Here is a 20337-nt window from a genome sequence, read left to right as displayed (position 1 = left end):
AAATATCCTTTCCCACTTGGTCACCAGTCTCAAAACCACCTCCCTCAAAGATTCGATCTGTGCACAGATAAAACTGTTCAAAGTTCATTAGCGGTGACCATATTTTGTGTGGTCGTGGTTCTTTTTTTAAATTTTCCATACTAGGTGCCTTCACATACTTTTGCGTCATTTGTCTTTTCTCCTATTCCATTAAACTTGGCCCCCACTTATTGTCTTATTTTTATTGCAGTTGTCTTGTTTTATTGTTTCTACCATTATTTATGAATAGGTGTTTCGCTCCATTCCTTTTTTTACTGTACTCGCGTTGTTAGGTGCAGCAATACTTCCTACCCTTTTTGTTCTGGGAGGGAGGGGCCGCTGCTGTCGCTCCAGCAGAGCATCCTCTGGTAGACCAGTAAGGCTTTGAAGTGTGCCTGTATTGCTTCACCCTCCCAAGTAATAAAAATACCGCCCGCCCACACGTAGGCTCAAACACGACGAAGCAATAAAAACAAAACACCACCAGGAAATGGATTTCACATCAAAACACGGTTCTCATTATAAGGCACTGGGTTTTATTTGTGCAACACTCTAACAAAAAGGTTTCCCCAGATGTCAAATGAAAAACATTCAAATGTATACAAAGATATATATGTATATATGCAAGCAATAATAACACAGTTATAAGTAGGCAAATGCAACTGTTAAATGCATGGCAGATAATATGGAATGAAGTACAAGCAGATAATACTGGACGTCCTGCAAGAAATCAGAAAGATAAACACGCTAAATACATCAGATGATTACAACCACTGAAGACTTGGATGAGCACACAGACACTCACACATCACAATGAAAACACCTCAGATGATTATAACTACTGGAGACTTTGATGTACACACAGACTCACTCACACATCACAAAGTCAATAATCAAAAATAAAACACCTCATCGATCGTTCACTCGACATCCTTCCCAACTCAAGCTGGAGGAGCCCTTTGACAGGCCAGGCAGGATTCTCGATCGGGACCCAAGTTCCCTTGTGACGACGCGTCTTCCCCACAGGTGAGCTCCTGTCTGGGTGCCAAGATCCCCCACCTTTTAATACCTATAATCAACCTGAGGCGAAGGTTCTAGATACCTTGCCCCCTTTCTTCTGTTACGAACAACCGTACTGGTCTGTGTTAAGGGCAAGACAGAAGCTGGCCAGGCTTCTGTATTTTGACTCCGAGACAGAGCTGTACATTCCACAAATTTCTCTGACAACAACTATCTCTGCTCTGAAAGGTGCCAAGCATACTTCCACACATTATCCCAGTGAAGTTTACAAAAGTCTCCACCAAAACAGAAAACTGAGTAATCTGGGGTACTGTCTGTGGGCGCAAAAGCTCAAGCTAGCTGACAAAATTCAAGATGGCATGAGGGCCTGTCAAAGCCAATAGTAAGAACTTCATAATACTTCTCAATGTACAGCACAATGCACATTTGTGCACCACTGCTTATAACACTGCACTTCAAGACCAAGAAGTACATTCCACAAATGTCTCTCATGCTTTAAAATGCACATCCCACACGTTCTGTTCCTGGCAAGGCAGTTCTACTCTGTGAAAGCCCTCCCACTTTAAAACTACAAAGAGACACAAAAGAAATCTTCAAGAAAACAAAGCACAGGCAGCGTACATTCACGCTAGGATAAAGTAAAACACCATAAGTCAATGAAAATAATGGTAGTCAAAGGTCATCATGTGTTTCAATACATAGGAGTGGCTCTAGCACTACAGCGCCACATTTTGTTGTACCAATAATACACATTACAGGATTTTAACACTCTAGCCCATGACTGGCTTTCAGTAACTTAAAGCCCCATCCGGTTAAAGGAGAAAAACGACTCCCAGAATGCAAAGTGTAATCATCGGGGAAGCCAAGACTGCCATAACAGGGCACATGTGATATTGAGACCATTGGACATCACTGAGATCTATTCTAGAATAAAACTAGGGCTTATTGACATTTATCCTTTGTGAAGCAAGTTTGAGGAAAGGTATACATTGGTTTAGCATTTGATTTGATTTTCAGGTTATTCATCCAAAAAGTAGTTCTCCTATTAGTGAATGAATGTTCCTAGGAACTTTAGGAATTCTCAGGCATTACAAGCAACTAAGTCATCTTATTCATATAGTAGGTAGTCCAGTCTTCATGTCTGTAATAATTTTGTCATGATTATATATAGAAACGTCACAAGATTTCATGCACAGGCGCTCCTCCTTCGTGTGGGTACAGTTGTCATATTAATGTAATCATTACTGCACATGTCTTAGCTTGTCAAAGTTGTAATCGAGAGAAATGTCCTAATTGGACTTCGGTTTCTAATGCATTAGTCCTACATCAAGAAATTATTACATTAATAAACTGCGCATGTACAGGTCCGCCTGTCTACTACTTCCTTAGTTACACAAACACCCTGTAAGGTCCAAATATGTGCAGAGACAGCGTTTTATAAATTAATGCTATTTCTAAATCCTCGGTACACTGGCATTAAAGCTACATTGGGCTGGTGAAATAGGAACCATTAAAAGGAGTGGTAATTGTATAAGGATTAAAACCAGCAATATCCATGTGCTTGACCAACATTAAAATCTTCACAATTGGCCTAACTACTGTGGGGGCCGGCATCCCTACAGGTAAATATGTTTCAACAACTGATCGCTGCCATAGTGTTTGTACACACGGTGTGACTTTGAGACTTTTAAGGGCCCCAGAGTGATTTATCCATAGCGATGGTGTGATGTTAATGTAACAGACACATGCTGGAGGCTCATTGATTGAGTTAGCAGGTGTTGACAGTGTATGCTGAAGATGAGAACATCATAGGGGGGAAGGGGAGAGTGTGAGGAACTGGCATATCCGGATGCTCTGTCCTAGCAACCCCAATGGTGTAGCAACAGGGAATTTTGTCCCTTTATGGCGCCTAGCAGAGGAAAGGGTACATTTAAAGTTAAAACATAATAGTCTGTGTCCAGGGGCTGGGCAGACCACAATTTAGCTGACTCAAGCCACTTGCATGATGATTCCCTTGGACAACCCTGGTCTGTCTTTTGTTTCGCAGACTCCTGGAAATAGCCAGAAACTGTGTAGAGCTTAAGAATAGCAAACTCTTCAAGCTCTAGGTCAGACGGTTAATATAAGGCAAATCAGCACTATAGGGATCTTGACCCAGGTGTGTGTGGACCATATATGTTGATCTCCTTCTATGTTTCTTAAAGGACGTGAAAAGTACCCTTGTCTTAGTAGTGTGCTAGGATTAGGTCTTACCTCCCGCACAAGTTTTGCTAGGAAAGTCAGGATACTGGTGATACTCCTGTAGTAAGTAAGGGAAGTCTAGGTCCTTTATTAGCTCTCATACTTCTGTCCACCTCATCAACGAGCATATCTACTTATAGCTCTGGCGAGTAGAGAGAACCCTCTCGTAGTCACATGGAGAGTGGCATTACCACATTCCTCGAGGGAATCCAGTGGAGTAGAGCCTTGGCCTTGTAGGCTAAAGACATTAGTGCTAGCCTGAATATGGGGGTGAGTATGTACTATGTGTAAGTGAATAATGCTTGGCTCTCTAGGTGGCAGTTTCATTAATTATTTAAGTACGTTGATTTTTCTTGTAGCCATTGTGAGGGCACGTTATTTTCCGTGTTCTTGTTTTTTTCTCATACTCACTTCCGCTAGTAGACACTTGTAGAGCAGCGCCTTTCAATTGTTCCACCAATCGATCAATTTTACACATGTCAACATGATGTGTTGCTTCCATCACCCGGGAGAATACCTTGCTTTCTGTATACTCCCTTCCTCCCGTGGACACCTCTGAGCGTCAACGCTCTAGTGTTCCATCGATTATTTATTTTTAAACACTTCCGCTTCCTATGTTGTCTCCATTACTCGGAACAACAGAACGGATCGCAACTTGCGCTACAACTGGAGCATAGGTAACCTCGCTAGACCGCAACACTAATATATTCCCTCATAGCCTACATACTTTATACATTGAAACATAATTAATTCCATTTTCTAGGACCTTGAAAACACAACAATGACACTTTCCTTGGTTGTATTTTTAATTATTTATTTCTTTTTTATCATCGCTTTTCATCTTTTACTTTTTTGAACTCATTCTATTCTTTTTATCATTTTTAGCACATATAACATGTAAAAATCTATATCTTTTTAAAATTATAAATTATCAACATTCTATACAGTACCCCCTCTTTTTCCTGGCCTTAAGTATCTTGAGAGGGGGTCCCCTTTTTCATGTTAAAGCCTCGCTAGACCGTCCATGAACACCAATTATGTCCCAGTTTTAAGGATAGTCTGTTCAGACTTCTCCTTTGCCATTGCTTTACAGATCTACCACCGTAACGGACGCACCCGTCCATTACAATCGTGTCTCTTGATCTCTATCCTTGATCGTTCACCCTTTTGACCACAACCGAGTTGGAATTTATCACCGGTTCGTCAGTAAGCGCTCACCGCCTTACTTCATTTATAATTTTGCTGTGTCACTCAACTTAGTAACTACGTAGACCCTCTCTAAATTGGAAATTTTTCCTCTTTTTTTTTTTTCCCCCCACAGATTTACTTGCCCTCTACTTAAACCAACAGGTACATTTATCTTTTAATATCTTTCGAATTAGGTTTTCGCTGGGACTCTTGATAGACTCATGTTACCCGAGTCCATGCTACCCTTTCCCTCCTTTTAAATCGTTTTTTGTGTGTTCTACTTTAAGCGCGGTACACACCACATGTCTCCGTTCTTACGGGATGTGCGGTTTGCGCCTTTTGTTATTACCTACCTAACCAGTCCCATTTTGGTCTATCTTGTCTCTCTAACTCTTTTCTCTCTTTCACTCACACAAACCGACCTACTATTGGCTTCATAATGATTTACATGATGCACGATTGCCACATAGATTCCCTTCCTTCCATAGCATGCACCTTGGCAATGTATGACTTTACGCTCATTTAGAATGTTTTGTTTCGTTTGGAGGCTTTCGTATATAATTTTGTTTTTCTAGTGCAAGCATTTGATAGCATGATTGTAGGACATAAAACGTGGACATGCACCGTTCCTTTCGATTCCTTATGTATTCTTGATTTTCCTTTGATACTGGGCAAGCATTTATCATACATGTGTTAATACCTGACAATATCGGTCTTCGAGCTTGACGTTTTGTATCTGGTTTGGTCTTCTCTTAGGTGCGGATACATTAAGCTATCATCAAACAAAGCACCGATTATTTCCGGCGTGTTTTTATTATTTGTGCTGAAAATATAATTTTTATCTTCTCTTAGATGGCTCATTTCCGTTGCGCATCCATCAATAAAGTTTACTTGCTTTCAATGATAGTAACAGTATCCAACAGTTTGGGGTTTTCTATGAATTAGGAAGTCACTACACCGATGTACATTAACACTATAGGGTTTCCACAGTCAGCAGGGTGTTTCTTTTGTGATCACTCCTGTTGCGTTTTCCTTTTTGTTTTTGTTTCACATAACAATGTTAATTGAGCGTTTTGTTTCTTTTATTTTACTTTTTATTTTTTATGTCCTTCCCAGCCCTGAAGAGTCATAACTGTAACACGTTGTGGCAAAACACGTGTCGGCTGGTTTATTTCTCTCTGTACTGATCTGGATTGACTTATAAATCCATCTGCTTGAAACCCGAGATGTCAACCTTCATTATTTCTACAAGAACATTGTGTTAGAATTTTGGTTTTTACACTAAAACCTACTACACTCATACGTGTGCACAGGACTTTTGTTCATATTGTGAAGCTGTGTCAGCACCCTTTGTATTGGATACTGTATTGCATAGAGATGAGTATGACATTCGTTCCATGGTCTTTATTTATTTGTTCTGGTTTATTGAAGTGTTTCTTCAACTATTATTCAGGATGACACTGAGGTGGTCTCTCACAGACACACATATCTGCACTATACCTTAATGATCCCAGCCAGTGGACCAAGGCATACTAGCTTTCGCTTATGCTTCCAGGTGTCTATAATTATTAGTCTCTAGTTGCTCCAAATAAGAGGAAAAAGTGACATTGAGTCGCGAAGTTCGAGGCTACATACTGCTGGAAGATGTCTTGAGGTCTGTTATTTCAGTGGTAATCTGCATATGGAAGTACTGTTAATAGTGTGCTTGTTGGAAGAGATCAGAATGGGAAGACCATCGATCAGATTTTCTTTTTAGAGTGGGGTCTCGCAATGTTGGCAACAATGTCTGCTTTGTGCCACATGTCTTTATTTCACTCTTTATTTCACTGCATTGTGGCTGTGAGAATTAAGGGGCATGCCTCTGGAGACTTGTCTGACCCCTCAAGGGCACTGTGATGCAGATAGCTGAGTTTTGGTGGTGCTATCTTCCTGGCCAAGGAGGAACATGAGGTTGTGGTCTGCTGCCCCTTCCCTTGAGGTCTTCTTTGAGCACCCTTTGACTCCAAGTCACGACGAGCTATTGGGTGATCAGCTCAGAATGCCAAGTACACTGACATGAGATAAAGGGCAGAGAGGCCACAGTAGGCCAATTACTACTAGACGATTCCAGATGGTATATTGCTTGGTCGAAGGGTTGTCCCCTGGCTTGAGTGTTTCTCTATGCAGCCCGCGGAGGTCATAAGGGTTTGCTGGTTTCTGTATGAGAGGAGTTCAAGCTTCTATATCAAGTAACATACACACTTTCGCTCCGACAGCCTGTCACGTTCCAGAGTATGGCAGAAGAATATTATTATAGTCCGTGCCTTGCAATACTGAAATATCCAGGTCGCGCTCAGTAATCACACCATAAAGGAAACCTTACACTTGCCATTGGTCACCATCCCCACCTTATAGGAGTATTAACAAATGGCAAAGACTTTGAACGATTGTCTAAATTTGAAATAACTGGTTTCTCTGGGCAGCTCTTAGGTAGAGAATTCCAGAGCTGCGATTCCCAGATGCAGAACAATTTACCTCCCAAAAGTTCATGTTTAATTCAAGGGATAGCCAGAAAATTGCTTACTGATAAGAAAAACGTTGTTGCAGGCCAAACGAATAAGTAGGTCAACGGAATGTCCCGGAGAACTTTGTGAAGTAGGAAGGGTGCCTTGAATTCTGCTGTTGGAACCAGTGAAGTGAACGTCAAGTCATCTTTTCATGATCCCTATTTATTCAGGATATACCGCAGCCAAGCAGCTACATTCTGGATACGCTTAATCTGTAAAATAGATATTGTGGCAAGCCAGCGTACTAGGAATTAGCATAGCCTAACCAAAGAGTTTACCAGCTTACTTACTGCTAATGAATGCAAGCTAGAAGGGTCAGCAAAACAATGGATTTCAGAAGACAGTTCAACGAAAGAACAGACTTGATTTCAAAAAGAAGTTTCAGGTTGCGGCAGAAAAGCAAACCAGCATGCCAGATGCACTAGCATACTAAGGTGAAATAAGACCAGCAAGGAGGTAATATCAAGACCTTCTGTATTATTGCCAAGTAACAACAGTTTAAACTTGCTGTGTTATTTTTTTTCTTTCTTCAGATGGCACCCTGCAGTCCAAGTTTAATGGCTTGGAGACCTCATTCAAGTGCAGTTTGTTCTTAGAGCCAGGTAAACTGATCATTAGCTGATAAGACTGAGAAGAAGGCCTGATGATGGAGAGTAAAAAGGAGCAGGGAGAAGGATGACCTATGAAGGAAACTATGGAAAACATGCATTCGGGCTGGATATGATGGTAGTAACACGCCAGGAAATAATCAAACTTGCATGTCTTTGTGGATGTGAAACCATTTACATCTGCAAGCCTAGACAGTCGAGGTTAAAGTCAATCTTATCCAAGACAGTGGACATTTTGAGTAAGCAAAGAAGCCATAGCATTCCATTGTCATCAGCGTCCAAAGCGTTACTGTAAAAACATTAATGAACGCTTCTGATATCTGGCTTTAAACCTTATTTGAAAGTGTTTAATGCACCATTTTTCCAGGGGTTCCTTTCATTAGAATGTAACTACCTTTTTTTAAAAAGAATGTATCCTTTAGTAGTAGTTTGAAAATGTGACAATAATTTTCTGGCATCTGTGGGAGGGTGGTAAGTGGGTGAATGTTTAGGTTTTTTACCTGTGGGATATGTTTTGATGGTTCAACTCATAATGTAAGACATGTTTATCTTGAAAACATCCGTGATCGTGTCTGATCACAATTCAGGTATTGAGATGTTCCATACAAGTGTGCTCTAGTGGTGTGAAGTAGAAATAGTTGATGCAGTCCACCAGTGACTATGGTGGGGAGCTGAGCTTTTTTCCTACCAACCTGGTTAGTTGCAAAAATCCAATTGTTCACTTAGTTAAGAGAATGCTACTTCATGAGTGTCAACTACATGATGGTTCCTGCTTCTCCAAAGAAGGATGTGCTTCTAAAAAGTAAAGGAGATTCCTCGGGGCAGTTAACAGGGTACCCAGTGGAATTCATCTGTGGTGTCATAGGCTTCTCATGCTTGGTATATTTCTTCTACCTGAGTGGCTGCTCTTTTAGGATGGGTGCTTGTGCTTGCTGAGTTAATCTATCATTTTTCATAAGTGGTTCTCTGAAAGAGTTAGGTCAACTGTGCTTCCCCTATTTGTAAGACTGACCTCGTGTTTAATGTGGGAAGCTGCAATCAAAATGTGTGTCCCCTCCATTGAATGTGTGAAACTTCCAATATCCTATAAAACATCTGGGTTACATCAGAAACATTGTCTTGGGGTATTAACTAGCACGTATTAAAAACTCGATAATAGCATCACATGTGTCTTTGAGATGTTCATGTCAACAGGTCTCGCTGCATATACACTGCCAAAGTTTCATATGGACCAGAGAGATTCAGAAAATAGGTCATTGGTGTCTCCAGCTTTGGTTATTATTTGTTCATTTTTTCATCCTACAAATCATTCATACAGCACCGGATAAGTGTCTGATTGTAGGCACGATTGCACAGCGAATTCAGTGAAGATACCTTAAACATGGTGAAAACATTCCCACGTAATTATTTTCTCAACATGGGCAGGTTAAAACCAGTTCTTGAGTCCTGGGATTTACCAGTGGGGGGTAGGTGACTGGCAGTTTTGCATAGGGATAACACATTTTGTGTACTAGGGTAAGATTATACCCACTATATGTGCACTTTTTAAAAAACAGAATGCCCATTATGGGCTGCTTGTTAATCAGTGAGGAAAGGGTTTGACATCCCAGTAAAAACGGATTGTTTCATACCATCATATATATATACTCTGGGATGAGTTGCGTCCTGCTGTTTATGTGCTTGCTAAATTGTGATTTTAAAAAATGGGGCTACTCTGATAGAAATGCGTATGGATATATCCATATCTTACCTGTGTCTCCTGTGTCGGAGACGTTCGGCTCAGAGCCGACACAGGCGAGTAATAAATACCACACACCAGTGCAATGTAAGTCACTTAAGCATAATGACACCCCAAGTATATGCCTAGACCTGGCATAATGGTAGTCATATGCAATATACTGTGTCGACCCCATGGCTGCCCTTTCACTAGATCCAGACACATGCCTGGGGTGTTCATCATCATTCCAAAGATTGCCTGCGTCTAGTGGCGATAGGGCCGAGATGCCAGGGATCAGTACCTCACTCGGGTTCTCAGCCTCAGACCTCCAACACAAGTAAGCACATGCAAATATGCATACAGACACACTTGCCAAATCATCTCGGTTGCTAACCCTTCCCAGTCTTTATATCTTCAGCAGTGCCCTCACTCCCCCACTTTTTGATTGCATCTAACCTGCTCTGTGCGCCTCTGCTCCACCCTCGTCTGCATTCTTCAGTGGCATCTTTTATATTATGGAGCCTTCCAAAGTCTAATGCTGTCGAGAGATAATGTTGACAGTTCTTGGTATATTGTGGATATCCTTGATATTAAGGAGCCCATCCCTGGACTTACACTTCCCCTGACATAATGGTGGTCATTCTTGGCATGTTGTTGGCTTCCTTGGCACGATGATGTCCACTCCTGCATAATGTTCACTACCTTCCTGTTTGGCATATTGTGGCCATTCTTAGCAGTAGTAGAACTTAGTACTTGATCAAAATAGAAAGTTGATATTTGAGACCAAGTGTATATTTATGAAAAATGAAAAGTTGGTGTTTTGGGACAAAATAATATTTAAGAAAATTAATGTTTTGGTTTGGGAGAAGTTGACTTTAACTTACTGGAATAGATTGCATTTTGTAGCCAACTGCATTTTTTTTCAGAAGCAGACAATCTAACGGTTGGGGACAAAATAATTCCATTTCGAAATACTTTTAAAGCTATAAGTAAGTAATCTATAAGTAAGTGATCTTGCATGCTGAGTTCATTAGATTTTATTGTTGCTGATATTGTTTGCCTGGTGCCACAGGGTACGTGCTACGATGACTAACATGCTATGACTCACATGGAGGCATTTCACCTTCTGTTGTGATCAATCTTTTTCCACGTCATTACTGCTGTCTGAGACATGAACCAAGTAAGAAGGATGATGTAACTTTGTGACACATATATCTCTGTAATTAGAGGCACCACTGCTGTAGTAAAGTTTTTAGAGTCATCTAAGTTCTGTTTTTTTAGTAAGACTGTGACGTAGGTGCAACTTTAAATTCTTTTCTCTCTATCCCTTTCCAAGTAGTTCCCGAGATATAAATTACCTGGAATAATATTTACTAACAAGCATTTACAATGCAATGGTTTCGCCTTTGGAAAAGTTCGAGCTATTGGCATTGCTTATGACATTTTTTTTTTACTTATAAATAAATAGCATTGTTGCTACAAAAAAAACTAACAAGGGATGGTCCTTTGTCCGTTTGTATGAACATCTCTTTCTGTCTGATGATATGCTGAGTGCTATAGGGCCTGTGTTTTGCAGTGTCTTGTCCTTTCTTTGTGGGTTGCAGTGGCTTGAGGTGAGTGGTCCTTTCTTTGTGTTACCCCTACCGCTAATTGGGTGGTCTTAGGTTCCATAGTTTGATAAAATCATAAAATGGTGGAACTTGTGCTGTATATCGATGTTTGACCGTCTAGGTCCCTTTTATGATCCCCTTCCTCAGTCTATCCCGGAGCGCTGCTCTGGGTGCCCCTCCACCGCCAGCTCATGAGTGAAGATCATATCAATGAACAAATGTTAAAGAGCAGCGCGAAAGTTGAATAAACCGAGTGCTACACCACATCGGTTATTCAGCGTGTTGACCTCCTCGTGCAAGCGGGGGCACAGCAGACCTATAATTGCAGCTCAGAAGTATGTGTGGGGCCAGGGAATGGAAGGGGTCGCTAGAGTAGTGTCATTCGTGACGGTAGCCCGCACTGATGTTGCATGCAGCTGGGTCCTCGGCGACGGTCGGGACTGCTCCTGTGTTACGATCCTCTGTGCGGGGGGGGGTCACCCGGGTGCTTTGGGGAACGGATGCGCGGGCAGTGGTGTAAAGTGACCCTCATCCTCGTGCCAAGCAGCCGTGGCTGACATCTCGGGCAGGGTGGGCACGGGGGCTTCTGTGCGGCCCGTGCAGTGAGCACCACACAGTGGGGTTTTCTTTAATGGGTTTATTTGTTGTTTTCATCAAGAGCGGCGCCTCGGTGCTCTTGTGACACCGGATACACAGGGGTGAAAGATTTTCACCTCTGCTGGAGACCCTTGTGAGCTGGGACTGCAGCGCCCTCTAGAGTCCTGGCACAGATGGCAGCTGTGTGCAGGGAGGGTGCGGGTCAGGGCGTCGAGGCGCCCTCTCTCTGCTCGGCAGGTTGGCACCCCGGGGCGCGCCGCCGGACTCTAACTGACCAATATGAAACTCAGAGCGGGCTCCACTGGACACTGGTTTCTAGGAGCTACATCGTCCTATGGCCTCTGGCTGGACAGTGCGAGCGTCCCCCGGACCCTTCCTCGGGGTAAAGTGTTCAACGGAGGACAACAGTTTGTACCCCCTCCCGCCAAAAAATCCACCCCAGACGACGCTGGTTAGACACTTAAGAAGCATCAACTTAGGACCCCACCCCCACCCGCCCCCACCCTCGCTGTGACCCCCTCCCAGCCGCGGGTCGCTGCCAATCACCAGCATCGGGCACTCTTATGTCGCTCTGTTTGATGACGGGTTTAGCAGCTACTGTGACATTATTCACCGGACGCCCCCTTTATTATAAGGACAATATGTCGAGGCCTGCGCCCCCTCCCACACCGGCTCGTTTCTGCAGGGGGGCTGCGCCCACTGGCCGAAGATGGCGAGGTGTATTTGCCATGCTGATGGCTGGCAGAGACGGGCACATTCCGCAGGCCTGGCACCCGGAGCGGACTCTCCCGGGAGGCCAGGCCTGTCCACGAGACCTAGCTTCGGGTGTGGCTACCACCGGTGCGGCAGGTGCAGTGCACCGGGGCCCAGAGCCCTGAGGGGCCCCTTGAACCGCGATAGTTGCCATATTTCACTGGTCCAACAGAGGCCACAGGGCTCACTTTCCTTGCTTGCACTGAGGCCCTCGCTTCCTTGCTTTGCCACTGTCTGGTTCTTGTATGTGCAGTGTCCACACACATGGAGGTATCATGCTACACGCGAGAGGGCCTGTACGACCTGCTGCCGTCCTTCCGCCTTGCCAGGGCGAGCTGGCATATGAGCATGCGCACTTCAGAAGGGGTGCCAGCTGCTTGTGCAGAGGTGCAGCCGCCCGTGGCAGCCTAGCACATCACGAGAGGCGCGAGATCAGAAGAGGTGGGGGATGTGCCAGCCGGAAGTGCTGCCTCAGCTTAAAAAGTACAAATCCTGCAGAACTAAAGTGTGTGTGTGACACTCCTGGCTCTGTTTAAGCCTGCCTTAGGACGTCTCAATAAATATACACAAATACTTTTATGATTACATGCACCGAGTTCATTTGCACATGTGTGTGTGTGTGTGTGTGTTTGTGCATGTATGTGCCCCTTGCATATGTTCATGTGCTTCCGTGTGTGTGTGTGCTTGTTTTTGGGTATATGTTGAGTGGGATTGTGTGTTTAGTATGGGCGTCCACGTTTGTATGTGTCTGAACACTTTTTAGTCTGTGTGTGCAAGGAGCGTGTATGTGTTTGTGCCTGTATGTATGTTTGTTTGTACGCATGTGTCTGTGTGCACACTTTCTTTTGTGTGTCTGTGAGCACGTGTTTGTGTTCTTGTGTGTTTGGGCGCGTGTGTTTGTGTGGGGGAGCAGGTGTGTGTATTGCCCCCACACTCCAAGTAGCACAATATTGCTTACACCCGCACACTGAGGCTAGAAGTTGTGAGTGTTTCTACCTCCGCCATCTTCTCCTCACGCCCTAGCGCTTCGTCTGAGGGGAGCGCTCAGGCAGCGCTGCCTGCCGCCTGTGAACCAATATTCAGCCTTAAAAGTCTCCTGTCTGCAGATGAAATATTAAATACCGGAGCTGTGTGTCATGGCGCTTTTATTCCTACCTGGCTTGATGTGCGAGCAGGGCCTGTTAGTGCCACATGGACAGGCCGAGGGAAAGACACGGAAGCGGGAGGGGGGGGCGGGAAAGACACGGAAGCGGGAGGGGGGGCGGGAAAGACACGGAAGCGGGAGGGGGGGGCGGGAAAGACACGGAAGCGGGAGGGGGGCTGCGGGAAAGACACGGAAGCGGGGGGTGGGGCATCCCAGCGAAGACTCCTCTCTGACTTACGGAGAGGACAATCGCGCAGCCCATTCCTAAAAAATACACTTCGAAACTGACCAAAACAAGGCGACCAAAAAAGAAAAATAGGAACCGCCCACCGCCGCAATGACGACGTGAAAGAGGCGGAGAGGGAAAAAATGTCGGGAACGCCCCCGAATCTGGTCCGTGAATGACGGACAGATCTCTGTTCCAATGGCTAGCCTCCATTTATGGAGTTAGCCAATGGGACAGGGGGCGTATTCAAGAGTCCCTAACTGAAGACTAGAGATTTCTCTGGGGGCGGAGCTTACGCTCCGTGCCCCAGGCAAAACCTAACAAGCATTTACAATGCAACGGTTTCGCCTTTGCCAAAGTTAGAGCTATTGGCATTGTAAATGACAATATTTTTATTTATGTGTTGGTTTTGAAAACAGATAAATAAATGGCAATGTCATTTACATTGCCAACAGCTTAATCTCTTGCAAATGTAAGACCTATTGTACCCTACTGGATTTCACTGAAGAAATTCAGAGTCTGGTCTGCAGGTGTCACGTGACAGATGCCCAATTGACAGCTGAGGGGGTTAAATCGTGCTGGGGTGGCACATTAAGGCAACGCTTGCTGAAAGCACTACACTACCCTACTGGAGTGTCAGTCTTTTTGGACATGGTCCACTCACTCATCTTGAAACAGGAAGCTCGCCACCAGTTCCACAAAAAATACCGTCATTAAATCTTTCCTTTTTAAGGGTTGGACATTTCAGTTGGCGTCTGCTCTCAGTCACGCTCGTCTTGTCGCCCATTGTCAATCACGCGCCTCTCTGTGCCTGGCTGTCAAGTGCCGGCGCCATCCTAGTGCGCATCTTCAGTCAGCCACGGTGTGCTAGCCAACCGAACTGCATTATGGGATGGCATGGTGGGTTAAAGAACCTGTTTTACAAACATGTGTCCGTGCTTGTGAGGAGGTAGTGCACCTGTTGAGGGAGAGAGAGTGTGTTTGCATATGTGCGTGCATGCATGTGTGTGTGTGAATAAGCACTTCCAAGATTTAGTGGGACTAGAGTTTTTATGTACAAATCATTGTTTTCAGCTGTGTTCTAATGGAATCAAAGCAACACTACACCCCCCATAATGCATAGTGTGATCACATAAAAGTACAGAACTGGAAAGAGTGTCCATAATGACCAGCAAGACCCTAAGAAGGATGTGCTTCAGTCTCCAGTGCCACGGGCGAGTGGAAACACACACTGTGCTGGTGGAGAAGTAGAAGAAGTACAAGTGTCCATAGAAGAGAAGTAGAGGGGATGCACTCTCCATTCCCTATGCACTCTCCACTCCCTATGCACTCTCCACTCTCCACTCCGTATGCACTATCCACTCCCTACGCACTCTCCACTCCCTACGCACTCTCCACTCCCTACGCACTCTGCACTCCCTATCCACTCTGCACTCCCTATCCACTCTGCACTCCCTATGCACTCTGCACTCCCTATGCACTCTCCACTCCCTATGCACTCTCCACTCCCTATGCACTCTCCACTCCCTATGCACTCTCCACTCCCTATGCACTCTCCACTCTCCACTCCCTATGCACTCTCCACTCCCTATGCACTCTCCACTCCCTATGCACTCTCCACTCCCTATGCACTCTCCACTCTCCACTCCCTATCCACTCTGCACTCCCTATGCACTCTCCACTCCCTATGCACTCTCCACTCTGCACTACCTACGCACTCTCCACTCTTCACTCTCTATGCACTCTTCACTCTCTATGCACTCTGCACTCCCTATGCACTCTCCACTCCCTATGCACTCTCCACTCCCTATGCACTCTCCACTCCCTATGCACTCTCCACTCCCTATGCACTCTCCACTCTGCACTCCCCACTCCCTATGCACTCTCCACTCCCTATGCACTCTCCACTCTCTATGCACTCTGCACTCCCTATGTACTCTCCACTCTTCACTCTCTATGCACTCTGCACTCCCTATGCACTCTCCACTCCCTATGCACTCTCCACTCCCTATGCACTCTCCACTCCCTATGCACTCCCCACTCTCCACTCCCTATGCACTCTCCACTCCCTATGCACTCTCCACTCCCTATGCACTCTCCACTCCCTATGCACTCTCCACTCCCTATGCACTCTCCACTCCCTATGCACTCTCCACTCCCTATGCACTCTGCACTCTCCACTCCCTATGCACTCTGCACTCCCTATGCACTCTGCACTCCCTATGCACTCTGCACTCTCCACTCCCTATGCACTCTCCACTCCCTATGCACTCTGCACTCTCCACTCCCTATGCACTCTCCACTCTGCACTCTCCATGCACTCTCCACTCTGCACTCTCCATGCACTCTGCACTCCCTATGCACTCTCCACTCTGCACTCTCTATGCACTCTGCACTCCCTATGTACTCTCCACTCTTGACTCTATGCACTCTCCACTCCCTATGCACTCTCCACTCTCCACTCCCTATGCACTCTCCACTCCCTATGCACTCTCCACTCCCCACTCTGCACTCCCTATGCATTCTCCACCCCCTATGCACTCTCCACTCTCCACTCCCTATGCACTCTCCACTCCCTCGAGCTGCACTCCCTATGCACTCTCCACTCCCTATGCACTCTCCACTCCCTATGCACTCTCCACTCCCTATGCACTCTCCACTCTCCACTCCCTATGCACTCTCCACTCCCTATGCACTCTCCACTCCCTATGCACTCTGCACTCTCCACTCCCTATGCACTCTCCACTCCCTATGCACTCTGCACTCTCCACTCCCTATGCACTCTGCACTCTCCACTCCCTATGCACTCTCCACTCCCTATGCACTCTGCACTCTCCACTCCCTATGCACTCTCCACTCCCTATGCACTCTCCACTCCCTATGCACTCTCCACTCCCTATGCACTCTCCACGCACTCTGCACTCTCCACTCCCTATGCACTCTCCACTCCCTATGCACTCTCCACTCTCCACTCCCTATGCACTCTGCACTCTCCACTCCCTATGCACTCTCCACTCTGCACTCTCCATGCACACTCCACTCTGCACTCTCCATGCACTCTGCACTCCCTATGCACTCTCCACTCTGCACTCTCTATGCACTCTGCACTCCCTATGTACTCTCCACTCTTGACTCTCTATGCACTCTCCACTCCCTATGCACTCTCCACTCCCTATGCACTTTCCACTCCCTATGCACTTTCCACTCCCTATGCACTCTGCACTCCCTATGCACTCTGCACTCTCCACTCCCTATGCACTCTGCACTCTCCACTCCCTATGCACTCTGCACTCCCTATGCACTCTCCACTCCCTATGCACTCTCTATGCACTCTCCACTCTGCACTCTCCATGCACTCTGCACTCCCTATGCACTCTCCACTCTGCACTCTCCACTCTGCACTCTCTATGCACTCTCCACTCCCTATGCACTCTCCACTCCCTATGCACTCTCCACTCCCTATGCACTCTCCACTCTCCACTCCCTATGCACTCTCCACTCCCTACGCACTCTCCACTCTCCACTCCCTATCCACTCTGCACTCCCTATGCACTCTCCACTCTGCACTCCCTATGCACTCTCCACTCCCTATGCACTCTCCACTCCCTATGCACTCTCCACTCCCTATGCACTCTCCACTCCCTATGCACTCTCCACTCCCTAGGCACTCTCCACTCCCTAGGCACTCTGCACTCCCTAGGCACTCTCCACTCCCTATGCACTCTCCACTCCCTATGCACTCTCCACTCCCTATGCACTCTGCACTCTCCACTCCCTATGCACTCTCCACTCCCTATGGACTCTGCACTCTCCACTCCCTATGCACTCTCCACTCCCTATGCACTCTGCACTCTCCACTCCCTATGCACTCTGCACTCTCCACTCCCTATGCACTCTCCACTCTGCACTCTCCATGCACTCTCCACTCTGCACTCTCCATGCACTCTGCACTCCCTATGCACTCTCCACTGTGCACTCTCTATGCACTCTGCACTCCCTATGTACTCTCCACTCTCCACTCCCTATGCACTCTCCCCTCCCTATGCACTCTCCCCTCCCTATGCACTCTCCACTCCCTATGCACTCTCCACTCCCCACTCTGCACTCCCTATGCATTCTCCACCCCCTATGCACTCTCCACTCTCCACTCCCTATGCACTCTCCCCTCCCTCGAGCTGCACTCCCTATGCACGCTCCACTCCCTATGCACTCTCCACTCCCTATGCACTCTCCACTCCCTATGCACTCTCCACTCCCTATGCACTCTCCACTCCCTATGCACTCTCCCCTCCCTATGCACTCTCCCCTCCCTATGCACTCTCCACTCCCTATGCACTCTCCACTCCCTATGCACTCTCCACTCCCTATGCACTCTCCACTCCCTATGCACTCTCCACTCCCTATGCACTCTCCACTCCCTATGCACTCTCCACTCCCTATGCACTCTCCACTCCACTCCCTATGCACTCTGCACTCCCTATGCACTCTTCACTCTCCACTCTCCACTCCACTCCCTATGCACTCTGCACTCCCTATGCACTCTTCACTCTCCACTCCCTATGCACTCTTCACTCCCTATGCACTCTGCACTCTCCACCCCCTATGCACTCTCCACTCTCCACTCCCTATGCACTCTCCACTCTGCACTCCCTATGCACTCCCTATGCACTCTCCACTCTGCACTCCCTATGCACTCTCCACTCTCTATGCACTCTCCACTCTCTATGCACTCTCCACTCTGCACTCCCTATGCACTCTGCACTCCCCACTCTGCACTCCCTATGCACTCTGCACGCCCTATGCACTCTGCACTCTCCACTCCCTATGCACTCTGCACTCCCTATGCACTCTGCACTCCCTATGCACTCTGCACTCCCTATGCACTCTGCACTCCCTATGCACTCTGCACTCCCTATGCACTCTGCACTCCCTATGCACTCTGCACTCCCTATGCACTCTCCACTCTCCACTCCCTATGCACTCTCCACTCTGCACTCTCCATGCACTCTGCACTCCCTATGCACTCTCTATGCACTCTCCACTCTGCACTCTCCATGCACTCTGCACTCCCTATGCACTCTCCATGCACTCTGCACTCCCTATGCACTCTCCACTCTGCACTCTCCATGCACTCTGCACTCCCTATGCACTCTCCACTCCCTATGCACTCTCCACTCCCTGTGCACTCTCCACTCCCTCGAGCTGCACTCCCTATGCACTCTCCACTCCCTATGCACTCTCCACTCCCTATGCACTCTCCCCTCCCTATGCACTCTCCATGCACTCTGCACTCCCTATGCACTCTCCATTCCCTCGAGCTGCACTCCCTATGCACTCTCCACTCCCTATGTACTCTCCCTTCCCTATGCACTCTCCACTCCCTATGCACTCTCCACTCCCTATGCACTCTCCACTCCCTATGCACTCTCCACTCCCTATGCACTCTGCACTCCCTATGCACTCTGCACTCTCCACTCTCCACTCCCTATGCACTCTCCACTCCCTATGCACTCTCCACTCCCTATGCACTCTCCACTCCCTATGCACTCTCCACTCCCTATGCACTCTCCACTCCACTCCCTATCCACTCTGCACTCCCTATGCACTCTTCACTCTCCACTCCCTATGCACTCTTCACTCCCTATGCACTCTTCACTCTCTATGCACTCTTCACTCCCTATGCACTCTTCACTCCCTATGCACTCTTCACTCCCTATGCACTCTTCACTCCCTATGCACTCCCTATGCACTCTGCACTCTCCACCCCCTATGCACTCTCCACCCCTATGCACTCTCCACTCTGCACTCCCTATGCACTCTCCACTCTGTACTCCCTATGCACTCTCCACTCTCTATGCACTCTCCACTCTGCACTCCCTATGCACTTTCCACTCCCTATGCACTCTCCACTCTGCACTCCCTATGCACTCTCCACTCCCTATGCACTCTCCACTCCCCACTCTGCACTCCCTATGCATTCTCCACCCCCTATGCACTCTCCACTCCCTATGCACTCTCCACTCCCTATGCACTCTCCCCTCCCTATGCACTCTCCCCTCCCTATGCACTCTCCACTCCCTATGCACTCTCCACTCCCTATGCACTCTCCACTCCCTATGCACTCTCCACTCCCTATGCACTCTCCACTCCCTATGCACTCTCCACTCCCTATGCACTCTCCACTCTCCACTCCACTCCCTATGCACTCTGCACTCCCTATGCACTCTTCACTCTCCACTCCCTATGCACTCTTCACTCCCTATGCACTCTTCACTCCCTATGCACTCTTCACTCCCTATGCACTCTGCACTCTCCACCCCCTATGCACTCTCCACTCTGCACTCCCTATGCACTCTCCACTCTCTATGCACTCTCCACTCCCTATGCACTCTGCACTCCCTATGCACTCTTCACTCCCTATGCACTCTTCACTCCCTATGCACTCTGCACTCTCCACCCCCTATGCACTCTCCACTCTGCACTCCCTATGCACTCTCCACTCTCTATGCACTCTCCCTCCCTATGCACTCTCCACTCCCTATGCACTCTCCACTCCCTATGCACTCTCCACTCCCCACTCTGCACTCCCTATGCATTCTCCACCCCCTATGCACTCTCCACTCCCTATGCACTCTCCACTCCCTCGAGCTGCACTCCCTATGCACTCTC

General features: G+C 47.1%; 1 protein-coding gene across 2 annotated transcripts in view; it reads left to right on the top strand.

Annotated features, from left to right (window-relative positions):
- The window catches only part of COA4 (cytochrome c oxidase assembly factor 4 homolog), a 62470-nt gene that overhangs the window by 23811 nt on the left and 18322 nt on the right, over positions 1–20337 (top strand). Inside the window, exon 1 of one of the 2 annotated variants that reach the window (XM_078658563.1) lies at positions 10266–10327. The exons of the other annotated variant lie outside the window; for it this stretch is intronic. The gene's annotated coding sequence lies outside the window, so the exon portion shown is untranslated. Of the gene's footprint in view, positions 1–10265; positions 10328–20337 lie in introns of those variants that run through there. 2 annotated transcript variants of the gene reach the window in all.

The sequence above is a fragment of the Lissotriton helveticus genome, chromosome 8, assembly GCF_964261635.1.
Source record: "Lissotriton helveticus chromosome 8, aLisHel1.1, whole genome shotgun sequence".
In the NCBI taxonomy this organism is placed as follows: domain Eukaryota; kingdom Metazoa; phylum Chordata; class Amphibia; order Caudata; family Salamandridae; genus Lissotriton; species Lissotriton helveticus.
This window is presented reverse-complemented; position numbering and strand designations above follow the sequence as displayed.